The 12,126-nt window shown below is 46.5% G+C and overlaps 1 protein-coding gene across 1 annotated transcript in view; it reads left to right on the forward strand.

The window, feature by feature from the left end:
- The window catches only part of LOC140425793 (synaptonemal complex protein 2-like), a 111,939-nt gene that overhangs the window by 52,509 nt on the left and 47,304 nt on the right, over positions 1-12,126 (forward strand). The window lies entirely within an intron of this gene.

The raw sequence follows: 12,126 nt of genomic DNA on the forward strand, positions 1-12,126 counted from the left end.
AGCAATAAATATCCACGCCTCATCCGCCGTTTCAAAGTAGTGGTGCTACCCTTGATATGTGACCCACAGTCTTGCCGGCTGCAGCATTCCAAATTTAATCTTTTTATGAAGCACCGCCTTGGCCCGATTAAAGCTCGCCCTCCTTCTCGCCACCTCCGCACTCCAGTCTTGATATACACGGATCACCGCGTTCTCCCACCTACTGCTCCAAGTTTTCTTTGCCCATCTGAGGACCATCTCTCTGTCCTTAAAACGGAGGAATCTCACCACTATGGCTCTGGGAATTTCTCCTGCTCTCGGTCCTCGCGCCATCACTCGGTATGCTCCCTCCGCCTCCAACGGACCCGTCGGGGCCTCCGCTCCCATTAACGAGTGCAGCATCGTGCTCACATATGCCCCGACGTCCACCCCTTCTGCACCTTCAGGAAGACCAAGAATCCTTAAATTCTTCCTCCTCGCATCATTCTCCAGCACCTCCAGCCTTTCCACACATCGTTTATGGTGTGCCTCGTGCATCTCCGTCTTCACCACCAGGCCCTGTATATCGTCCTCGTTCTCGGCATCCTTTGCCTTCACGACCCGAAGCTCCCGCTCCTGGGTCTTTTGTTCCTCCTTTAGCCCTTCGATCACCTGTAGTATCGGGGCCAACAGCTCTTTCTTCATTTCCTTTTTGAGCTCTTCCACACAGCATTTCAAGAACTCGTGTTGTTCAGGGCCCCATATTAAACTGCCACCTTCCGACGCCATCTTGGTTTTTGCTTGCCTTCCTTGCCGCTGCTCTAAAGGATCCACCGCAATCCGGCCACTTTCCTCCTTTTTCCATCCGTATCCAGGGGGGATTCCCTTCTGGTTTACCGTACAGTACTTTAAGCTGTTAAAATTGCCGTTGGGGCTCTTATTAAGAGCCCAAAAGTCCGTTCCACCGGGAGCTGCCGAAACGTGCGACTTAGCTAGTCATCGCCGCCCACAGAAGTCAGATATTACGTTATTAATGACCGATGAATATGGTAGACGGGTGTGTGTGACATGCCATCCCCATAATACATTAACTGTGAACTGATGTTAAAAATGTAAATGGCTGTTAGAAAAATGACACATACATGGATTGAATTGGGATATGCAAGGTTCCATGCAGGCTTTGGTCATCAAAGGTGCACTCAAATGTGCCAAAGGGATTGTTTTCATCTGAACCAATTCTAATACTGCTGTTCTTTAACATGCAGTGGTATTTGCAGAGAAAAGAGTGCTTTTCTTTACCAACAGGTTTAATTAGTTCAAATCTGCCATGCAGCTAATGTGTAATAGTAAATGTATAATTAAAATGTTGATCTTGGAAGGGTTAAAGCAAAGACTGGCGGGAATTATATCTAAAGGGTTTAAATTGCAGGTAGCATAGATTAGGTTTGTATTATCATGTGCATAGAAGATCAAGGGGTCATTTAATTGAAGAATTTAAGATGATTAAATCATTTGATCAAGTAGATATGAAGAAACTGTGGGCTCGACTCCACTCCACTAATTGGGAACAAAGTCCAATAGCAAGCGTGTTTAGTCATGGTGTTTCCCGGCGCTCGTGTTGTATAAGGGGCCTGCTGCTGTTTTTCCCACCCAGTGATGCCAATAATGTTGCTCTGTTTCGGTCCCAACAGCGTCGCCAATACTGTGGGTATTTCTATTTATCTTAGTGAATCACAAGCCTTCCCTTGTATCGATCAAATGACCACATGACCAATTAGTTAGTTCAAAAGATTGTTTATTTACATACAGAAAAGTTATCTCAACATGCAAACACCACATCTACTCCGAGTTAAACTACACCTATCAGCTACAGTAACCTATACTTGACTTCAGGCTGACCAGTGAGCTTTGTCTATTTCTGGTGGGTTGGGGAAGTTATCCTTTCCCACCAGATTGCCGAGCATTTGGGCCACATGGTCTGTGGGGTCCCTGCCTTCAATCCCTTCCAGCAGCCCCACTGTCCATAGGCTTTGGTGCCATGACCGGTTCTCCTGATCCTCTATCTACCCTTCAGACTCCCCTGTATTGTGACCAACTTCACTATTTCCTTCTCCAGGGTGGCGATCCAGTCACTCTGGTCAGTTGTTCCCCTGGACCTTCAATCGCCTCTCTGCCTTGTCCAGAGCCACCTGCATGGTTTCCACAGCTTCCCCGGCCGCCACCCTGACCGCAGCCTGAATACCGGTCTTCATCTCCTCTCTATGATCTTAGTTACCTTGAGAGAAACATCCTCCATCCACCCTCTCGTGAGGGGAGGTTCCTCGTGCGGCGGGTCGGTCCTTCTCGTTCTGGCGTGGCCGGCGCTTTGTTGCTTTGTGTGTCTGTCGGCTCGGCATTTGCTTCTCCTGGCTTTTCAAAATTGGAGAATCCAGCTCCTTGAGTAAATTAAGGATGTAAATTCCATCCAAGTTATTTCCATCTCTGATTTATGGATTTGCATTTAGCACTGGTAATTGAATAAGAGACTCCTTTCTCTGTTTTATTATCTTAACCCAATTTTTCATGTACAATTGTTACTAACTTGGAAATTCTACTCAGGACCTAATATAAGTGTGGAAATGATGCATCTGGCAGTTCGGGTAGTTGCTGACATTGAGTAGGATCGGTATCCTTCGGTTTCTGGCTAACCCACACCTCACTCCATCTCTTGATTCTAATACTAGATACAAAAAAATGTTGTGCTCATAATCTCCAACTCCGTGGCCAGAAATTTTCAGATCATCCAAGGAGATGGTGGTGAACACATGAATGCCAATACTCGGGAGGCAGTGGCAGAGTGGTATTATCGTTGGGCTAGAAATCTAGAGACTCAGAGTCATGGGTTTGAATCCCACCATGGCAGATGGGGAAATTTGAATTCACTAAAAATCTGGAATTAGATGTCTCAGGGTGACCATTGTCGATTGTTGTAAAAACCCATCTGGTTCACTAATGTCCTTTAGGGAAGGAAACCTGGTCTGGCCTACATGTGACTCCAGATCCACAGCAATGTGCAACTTTTAAATGTCCTCAGTGATGGGCAGTAAATGTTGGCCCAACCAATGATTCCCACATCCCTTGAATGAACAAAAATAACCTCCTCTGCTTTGCAGCCAGCTTACTGGTCACTTGTGAGGTCCCTTACAGTCAGAAACAGGCGATTTTATAATGGGAAACAAAGAAATGGCTGACCAAAGAAATACATACTTTGGCCAATAAACCCCTAGGGCCCGATAACCTACATCCCAGAGTATTTAAGGAAGTGGACCAAGAAATAGTGAATATATTGGCGGTCACCTTTCAAGGGTCCCGTGCTCAGTCTGGAACAGTTCATATGGATTGGAGGGTAGCTAATTTAATTCCACTATTTAAAAAGGGAGGTAGAGAGAAAACAGGGAATTATAGACCAGTCAGCCTGACATTAGTAGTGGGGAAAATACTAGTCCATTCTAAATAATTTAATAGCAGAGCACTTGGATCAGAGTCAGCATGGATTTATGGAAAGGAAATCCTGCTTGACAAATCTACAGCAATTCTTCAAGGGCGTAACCATTAGAGTTGATGAGGGGAAGCCAGTGGATGTGGTTTGTTTGATTTTTAAGAAGGTTTTCGACACGTTTCGACATGAGATTTGGGGTAGTGCATTGAGATGGATAGAAAACTGCCTGGCAGACAGGAAAGAAGGAGTATAAATAAATTTGTCTTTTTCCAAGTAGCAGGCAGTGCTAATGGGTACCACAGGGATCAGTGCGATGACCCCAGCTATTCACAATATATATTAATGATTTATATGAGAGAACAAAATGTAATATCTCCAAATTTGCAGATGACACAAAGTTAGGTGGGAGGGTGAGTTGTGAGGAGGATGTATAAATGCTTCAGTGTGATTTGGACAAGTTGAATGAGTGGGCAAATGCAGTATAATGTAGATAACAGCGCGGTAGCAGAGAGAGCCGGGACAGCGAAAACAGTGCGGGAGCAGAGAGAGCCGGGACAGCGAAAACAGCGCCGGAGGAGAGAGCCGGGAGATTTAAAAAGCGCGGGAGGAGAGAGCCGGGACAGCGAAAACAACGCCAGAGGAGAGAGCCGGGACAGTGCTGGGAGAGGTGAGTGCACAAATGATGTGGCAGGAGTGCCTTTAGTCACGGAGTGCTGATTGGAACAGAGTGCATCTGAGTTTAGGTGAGTGACTGAGTGCTGATTGGAACAGAGTGCATCTGAGTTTAGGTGAGTGACTGAGTGCTGATTGGAACAGAGTGCATCTGAGTTTAGGTGAGTGACTGAGTTCGGGTGAGTGGTGAGAGAGGGCTGTGTTTTTTGTTGGTGTTCGGGTTTATCCTTGAGGTTATATAAAAAAATGTTTTTAAAAAAGATTTAAATTAATTAACTAGTTGAATATGGCTGGACAGGTGATGTGCTGTTGCTGTATGATGATGGAACTGGTGGATCCCATTGAGACCGTCAGTGACCACATCTGCAGCAAGTGTTGGCTGCTCGAGGAATTTCGGCACAGAATTGATGAGCTGGAGACCGAGCTGCACACACTGCGGCACATCAGGGAGGGGGAACATTACCTGGCGCTTTGTTTCAGGAGGCAGTCACACCCGGTAGAATCAGTACTGTTAATTCGGACAGTGGTCAGGGACAGAGTGGTGTGACTGCAAGGGAGGCAGGTAGGGGGATCCTGAGTTTAGGAGTTGAGGAGCCTCAGCCCTTGACCTTGTCCAACAGGTATGAGACACTTACTCCCTGTGTGGATGAGGAAGAGGGCTGCAGGGAGGATGTGTTGACTGACCACTGCACCATGGTACAGGAAGCCATTCAAGAGGGGGGAGCAAAAAGACAAGTGGTAGTTGTAGGGGATTCTATAATTAGGGGGAGTGATGGCATCCTTTGTAAGCCAGATCGAGAGTCCCGCATGGTATGTTGCCTGCCCAGTGCCAGGGTGAGGGACATCTCTGATCGGCTTGAAAGGATTTTGGAGAGGGAGGGGAAGGATCCAGTTGTTGTGGTCCACGTTGGGACTAACAATATAGGTAAGACTAGGAAAGAGGACCTGTTTGGGGATTATCAAACACTAGGGACTAAATTAAAGAGCAGGTCCTCCAGGGTTATAATCTTTGGATAACTACCCGAGCCACGTGCCAATTGGCATAGGGTTGAGAAAATTAGAGAAGTTAACACGTGGCTAAAGGAGTGGTGCGGGAAAGAGGGATTCCATTTCATGGGGCATTGGCATCAGTACTGGGGCAGGAGGGACCTGTACCGTTGGGACGGTCCTCACCTGAACCATTCTGGGACCAGTGTTCTCGCGAATAGGATAAATAGGTTGGTCACAAGGACTTTAAACTAGCAAGTTGGGGGCAAGGGAAGTGTAAAGCCATGGACAATATAATGGTTAATGGAGATCAAGGCAGCAGGTTACGTGCCAGGTTATTATGTCGAGATATGGGTTCAAAGACCAGGAAAATTAGGAGAAAGGGTAAGAGGAAAAATAAATTGCGAAGAGTTACAGATCAAGGTGTTAGGATTCATAACAAAGACACAAAAAACAGTATAAATGTACTTTACCTGAATGCTCGTAGTATACAAAATAAGGTAAATGAGTTGATGGCGCAAATCATCGTGAATGACTGTGATTTAGTGGCCATTACTGAAACATGGTTAAAAGATGGTCATGACTGGGAGTTAAATATCCAAGGGTATCAGACTATACAAAGAACAAAGAAATGTACAGCCCGGGAACAGGCCCTTCGGCCCTCCAAGCCCGTGCCGCCCATGCTGCCCGACTGAACTACAATCTTCTACACTTCCTGGGTCCGTATCCTTCTATTCCCATCCTATTCATGTATTTGTCAAGATGCCCCTTAAATGTCACTATCGTCCCTGCTTCCACCACCTCCTCCGGTAACTAGTTCCAGGCACCCACTACCCTCTGCGTAAAAAAACTTGCCTCGTACATCTACTCTAAACCTTGCCCCTCTCACCTTAAACCTATGCCCCCTAGTAATTGACTCCTCTACCCCGGGGAAAAGCCTCTGACTATCCACTCTGTCTATGCCCCTCATAATTTTGTAGACCTCTATCAGGCCGCCCCTCAACCTCCTTCGTTCCAGTGAGAACAAACCGAGTTTATGCAACCGCTCCTCATAGCTAATGCCCTCCATACCAGGCAACATTCTGGTAAATCTCTTCTGCACCCTCTCTAAAGCCTCCACATCCTTCTGGTAGTGTGGCGACCAGAATTGAACACTATATTCCAAGTGTGGCCTAACTAAGGTTCTATACAGCTGCAACATGACTTGCCAATTCTTATACTCAATGCCCCGGCCAATGAAGGCAAGCATGCCGTATGCGTTCTTGACTACCTTCTCCACCTGTGTTGCCCCTTTCAGTGACCTGTGGACATGTACTCCTAGATCTCTTTGACTTTCAATACTCTTGAGGGTTCTACCATTCACTGTATATTCCCGACCTGCATTCGACCTTCCAAAATGCATTACCTCACATTTGTCCGGATTAAACTCCATCTGCCATCTCTCCGCCCAAGTCTCCAAACAATCTAAATCCTGCTGTATCCTCTGTCAGTCCTCATCGCTATCTGCAATTCCACCAACCTTTGTGTCGTCTGCAAACTTACTAATCAGACCAGTTACGTTTTCCTCCAAATCATTTATATATACTCCAAACAGCAAAGGTCCCAGCACTGATCCCTGTGGAACACCACTGGTCACAGCCCTCCAATTAGAAAAGCATCCTTCCATTGCTACTCTCTGCCTTATATGACCTAGCCAGTTCTGTATCCACCTTGCCAGCTCACCCCTGATCCCATGGTAGACTTCGCCTTTTGTGCTAGTCTACCATGAGGGACCTTGTCAAAGGCCTTACTGAAGTCCATATAGACAACATCCACTGCCCTACCTGCATCAATCATCTTAGTGACCTCCTCGAAAAACTCTATCAAGTTAGTGAGACACGACCTCCCCTTCACAAAACCATGCTGCCTCTCACTAATACGTCCATTTGCTTCCAAATGGGAGTAGATCCTGTCATGAAGAATTCTCTCCAGTTATTTCCCTACCACTGAAGTAAGGCTCACCGGCCTGTAGTTCCCTGAATTATCCTTGCTACCCTTCTTAAACAGAGGAACAACATTGGCTATTCTCCAGTCCTCCGGGACATCACCTGAAGACAGTGAGGATCCAAAGATTTCTGTCAAGGCCTCAGCAATTTCCTCTCCAGCCTCCTTCAGTATTCTGGGGTAGATCCCATCAGGCCCTGGGGACTTATCTACCTTAATATTTTTTAACACACCCAACACCTCGTCTTTTTGGATCTCAATGTGACCCAGGCTATCTTCACGCCCTTCTCCAGACTCAACATCTACCAATTTCTTCTCTTTGGTGAATACTGATGCAAAGTATTCATTTAGTACCTCACCCATTTCCTCTGGCTCCACACATAGATTCCCTTGCCTATCCTTCAGTGGGCCAACCCTTTCTTTTTATGTACGTGTAAAAAGCCTTGGGATTTTCCTTAACCCTATTTGTCAATGACTTTTCGTGACCCCTTCTAGCCCTCCTGACTCCTTGCTTAAGTTCCTTCCTACTTTCCTTATATTCCTCACAGGCTTTGTCTGTTCCCAGCCTTTTAGCCCTGACAAATGCCTCCTTTTTCTTTTTGACGAGGCCTACAATATCTCTCATTATCCAAGGTTCCCGAAAATTGCCGTATTTATCCTTCTTCCTCACAGGAACATGCCGGTCCTGAATTCCTTTCAACTGACACTTGAAAGCCTCCCACATGTCAGATGTTGATTTGCCCTCAAACATCCGCCCCCAATCTATGTTCTTCAGTTCCTGCCTAATATTGTTAAAATGAGCCTTCCCCCAATTTAGCACATTCATCCTAGGACCACTCTTATCCTTGTCCACCAGCACTTTAAAACTTACTGAATTGTGGTCACTGTTCCCGAAATGCTCCCCTGCTGAAACATCTACCACCTGGCCGGGCTCATTCCCCAATACCAGGTCCAGTACCGCCCCTTCCCTAGTTGGACTGTCCACATATTGTTTTAAGAAGCCCTCCTGGATGCTCCTTACAAACTCTGCCCCGTCTAAGCCCCTGGCACTAAGTGAGTCCCAGTCAATATTGGGGAAGTTGAAGTCTCCTATCACCACAACCCTGTTGTTTTTACACTCTTCCAAAATCTGTCTACCTATCTGCTCCTCTATCTCCCGCTGGCTGTTGGGAGGCCTGTAGTAAACCCCCAACATTGAGACTGCACCCTTCTTATTCCTGATCTCTACCCATATTGCCTCACTGCCCTCTGAGGTGTCCTCCCGCAGTACAGCTGTGATATTCTCCCTAACCAGTAGCGCAACTCCGCCACCCCTTTTACATCCCCCTCTATCCCGCCTGAAACATCTAAATCCTGGAACGTTTAGCTGCCAATCCTGCCCTTCCCTCAACCAGGTCTCTGTAATGGCAACAACATAATAGTTCCAAGTACTAATCCAAGCTCTAAGTTCATCTGCCTTACCCGTAATACTTCTTGCATTAAACCATATGCACTTCAGGCCACCAGACCCGCTGTGTTCAGCAACTTCTCCCTGTCTGCTCTGCCTCAGAGCCCCACTGTCCCTATTCCCTAGTTCTCCCTCAGTGCTCTCACCTTCTGACCTATTGCTCCCGTGCCCACCCCCCTGCCGTATTAGTTTAAACCCTCCCATGTGACACTAGCAAACCTCGCGGCCAGGATATTTATGCCTCTCCAGTTTAGATGCAACCCGTCCTTGTATAGGTCACACCTGCCCCGGAAGAGCTCCCAGTTGTCCAGATAACGGAAACCCTCCCTCCTCCACCAGCTGTTTAGCCACGTGTTTAGCTGCTCTATCTTCCTATTTCTAGCCTCACTGGCACGTGGCACAGGGAGTAATCCCGAGATTACAACCCTAGAGGTCCTGTCTTTTAACTTTCTGCCTCGCTCCCTGAACTCCTGATGCAGGACCTCATGCCCCTTCCTGCCTATGTCGTTAGTACCAAAATGTACAACGCCCTCTGCCTGTTTGCCCTCCCCTTCAGGATGCCCTCTACCCGTTCGGAGACATCCTGGACCCTGGCACCAGGGAGGCAACATACCATCCTGGAGTCTCTTTCACGTCCACAGAAGCGCCTATCTGTGCCCCTGACTATAGAGTCCCCTATTACTATTGCTCTTCTGCGCTTTGACCCTCCCTTCTGAACATCAGAGCCAGCCGTGGTGCCACTGCTCTGGCTGCTGTTGTTTTCCCCTGATAGGCTATCCCCCCCCCCCCGACAGTATCCAAAGGGGTATACCTGTTCGAGAGGGGGACAACCACAGGGGATTCCTGCACTGACTGCCTGCCCTTTCTGGTGGTCACCCATTTCTCTGCCTGCACCTTGGGTGTGACCACATTTATATAACTGATCTATGACGCTTTCCGCCACCTGCCTGCTCCTAAGTGCATCCAATTGCTGCTCCAACCGAACCATGCGGTCTGTGAGGAGCTCCAGTTGGGTGCACTTTCTGCAGATGAAGCCATCCAGGACGCTGGAAGCCTCCCGGACCTGCCACATCTCACAGTCAGAGCACTGCACCCCTCTAACTGACATAGCGTCAATTAATTAAAATTAAAAGTTTTTTTAAAAATGTTTTAATATATATATTTTTAAAAGTTACTGTTAACTATCTGTCTCCTAGCACTAGATTTCTAATATAAATGCGACGAAAGGATAGAATGGACGGCAAGGGCGGTGGTTTAGCTTGGTTGTTTAAGGATGGCATCCGGACAATAGTAAGGGATGATATTGGTGCTATGGAGGACAAGGTTGAATCAATTTGGGTGGAAATCAGGAATAGTAAGGCGAAAAGGTCACTGATGGGAGTAATCTATAGGCCACCAAATAGTAACCGGATGGTAGGGCAGGCAATAAGCAAAGAAATAACGGATGCATGTAGAAATGGTACAGCGGTTATCATGGGAGATTTTAATGCATATCGATTGGTTTAACCAGGTTGGTAAAGGCAGCCTTGAGGAGGAGTTTATAGAATGTGCCCGGGATAATTTCCTGGAACAGTATGTAATGGAACCTACAAGGGAACAAGCGGTCCTCGATCTGGTCCTGTGCAATGAGGCAGGATTGATTCAGGATCTCATAGTTCGGGATCCTCTTGGAAGGAGCAACCACAATATGGTGGAATTTAAAATACAGTTGGAGGATGACGAGGTAAAATCAAACGCTAGTGTTTTGTGCTTAAACAAAGGAGATTACAATGGGATGAGAGAAGAACTAGCTAATGTAGACTGGGAGCAAAGACTTCATGGTGAAGCAGTTGAGGAACAGTGGAGAACCTTCCAAGCGATCTTTCACAGTGTTCAGAAAAGGTTCATACCGACAAAAAAGAAAGACGGTAGAAAGGGGAAAAATCCACCGTGGATATCTAAGGAGGTGAGGGAGTATCAAATTGAAGGAAAAAACATACAAAGTAGCAAAGATCAGTGGGAGACTAGAGGACTGGGAAGTCTTTAGAGGACAACAGAAAGCTACTAAAAAAGCCATAAAGAAGAGTAAGGTAGACTATGAAAGTAAACTGGCTCAGAACATAAAAGCAGATGGTAAAAGCTTCTACAAATATATAAGACAAAAAAGAGTGGCTAAGGTAAATATTGGTCCTTTGGAAGATGAGAAGGGAGATTTAATAATAGGAGACGGGGAAATGGCTGAGGAGCTGAACAGGTTTTTTGGGTCAGTCTTCACAGTGGAGGACACAAATAACATGCCAGTGACTGATGGAAATAAGGATATGATAGGGGAGTACCTTGAGATGATTGTAATCACGAAGGAGGTAGTATTGGGCAAGCTAATGGGGCTAAAGGTAGACTCGTCTCCTGGCCCTGATGGGATGCATCCCAGAGTGTTAAAAGAGATGGCTAGGGAAATTGTAAACGCACTAGTGATAATTTATCAAAATTCACTAGACTCTGGGGTGGTCCCAGAGGATTGGAAAGTAGCAAACGTGACACCACTGTTTAAAAAAAGGAGGTCGGCAGAAAGCGGGTAATTACAGGCCGGTAAGCTTAACTTCGGTTGTAGGGAAAATGCTGGAATCTATCATTAAGGAGGAAATAGCGGGGCACCTGGAGGGAAATTGTCCCATTGGGCAGACGCAGCATGGGTTCACAAAGGGTAGGTCGTGTCTGACTAATTTGGTAGAATTTTTTGAGGACGTTACCAGTGCAGTAGATAACGGGGAGCCAATGGATGTGGTATATCTGGATTTCCAGAAAGCTTTTGACAAGCTGTCACACAAAAGGTTGCTGCATAAACTAAAGATGCATGGCATTGAGGGTAAAGTGGTAGCATGGGTAGAGGATTGGTTAACTAACAGAAAGCAGAGAGTGGGGATAAATGGGTGTTTCTCTGGTTGGCAACCTTTAACTAGTGGGGTCCCTCAAGGATCAGTGTTGGGCCCGGAGTTGGTCACAATTTACATAGACGATTTGGAGTTTGGGGCCAAGTGCAATGTGTCAAAGTTTGCAGACGACACTAAGATGAGTGGTAAAGCAAAAAGGGCAGAGGATACCGCAAGTCTGCAGAAGGATTTGGCTAGGTTAGGTGAATGGGCTAGGGTCTGGCAGATGGAATTCAATGTTGCCAAGTGTGAGGCTATCCATTTTGGGGGGAATAACAGCAGAATGGATTATTATTTAAACGGTAAGATGTAAAAACATGCTGCTGTGCAGAGGGACCTGGGTGTGCTGGTGCACGAGTCGTAAAAAGTTGGTGTGCAGGTGCAACAGGTGATTAAGAAGGTTAATCGAGTTTTGTCTTTCATTGCTAGAGGGATGGAGTTCAAGACTAGTGAGGTTATGCTGCAATTGTATAGGGTGTTGGTGAGACCGCATCTGGAGTATTGTGTTCAGTTTTGGTTTCCTTACCTGAGAAAGGACATGTTGGCACTGGAGGGAGTGCAGAGGAGATCCCAGAGTTGAGGGGATTAGATTATGACGAGAGGTTGAGTAGACTGGGACTGTACTCATTGGAGTTTAGAAGGGTGCTGGAGGATCTTATTGAGACATATAAAATTATGAAGGGAATAGATAG

This window comes from Scyliorhinus torazame, chromosome 6 (assembly GCF_047496885.1).
Source record: "Scyliorhinus torazame isolate Kashiwa2021f chromosome 6, sScyTor2.1, whole genome shotgun sequence".
Lineage (NCBI taxonomy): Eukaryota > Metazoa > Chordata > Chondrichthyes > Carcharhiniformes > Scyliorhinidae > Scyliorhinus > Scyliorhinus torazame.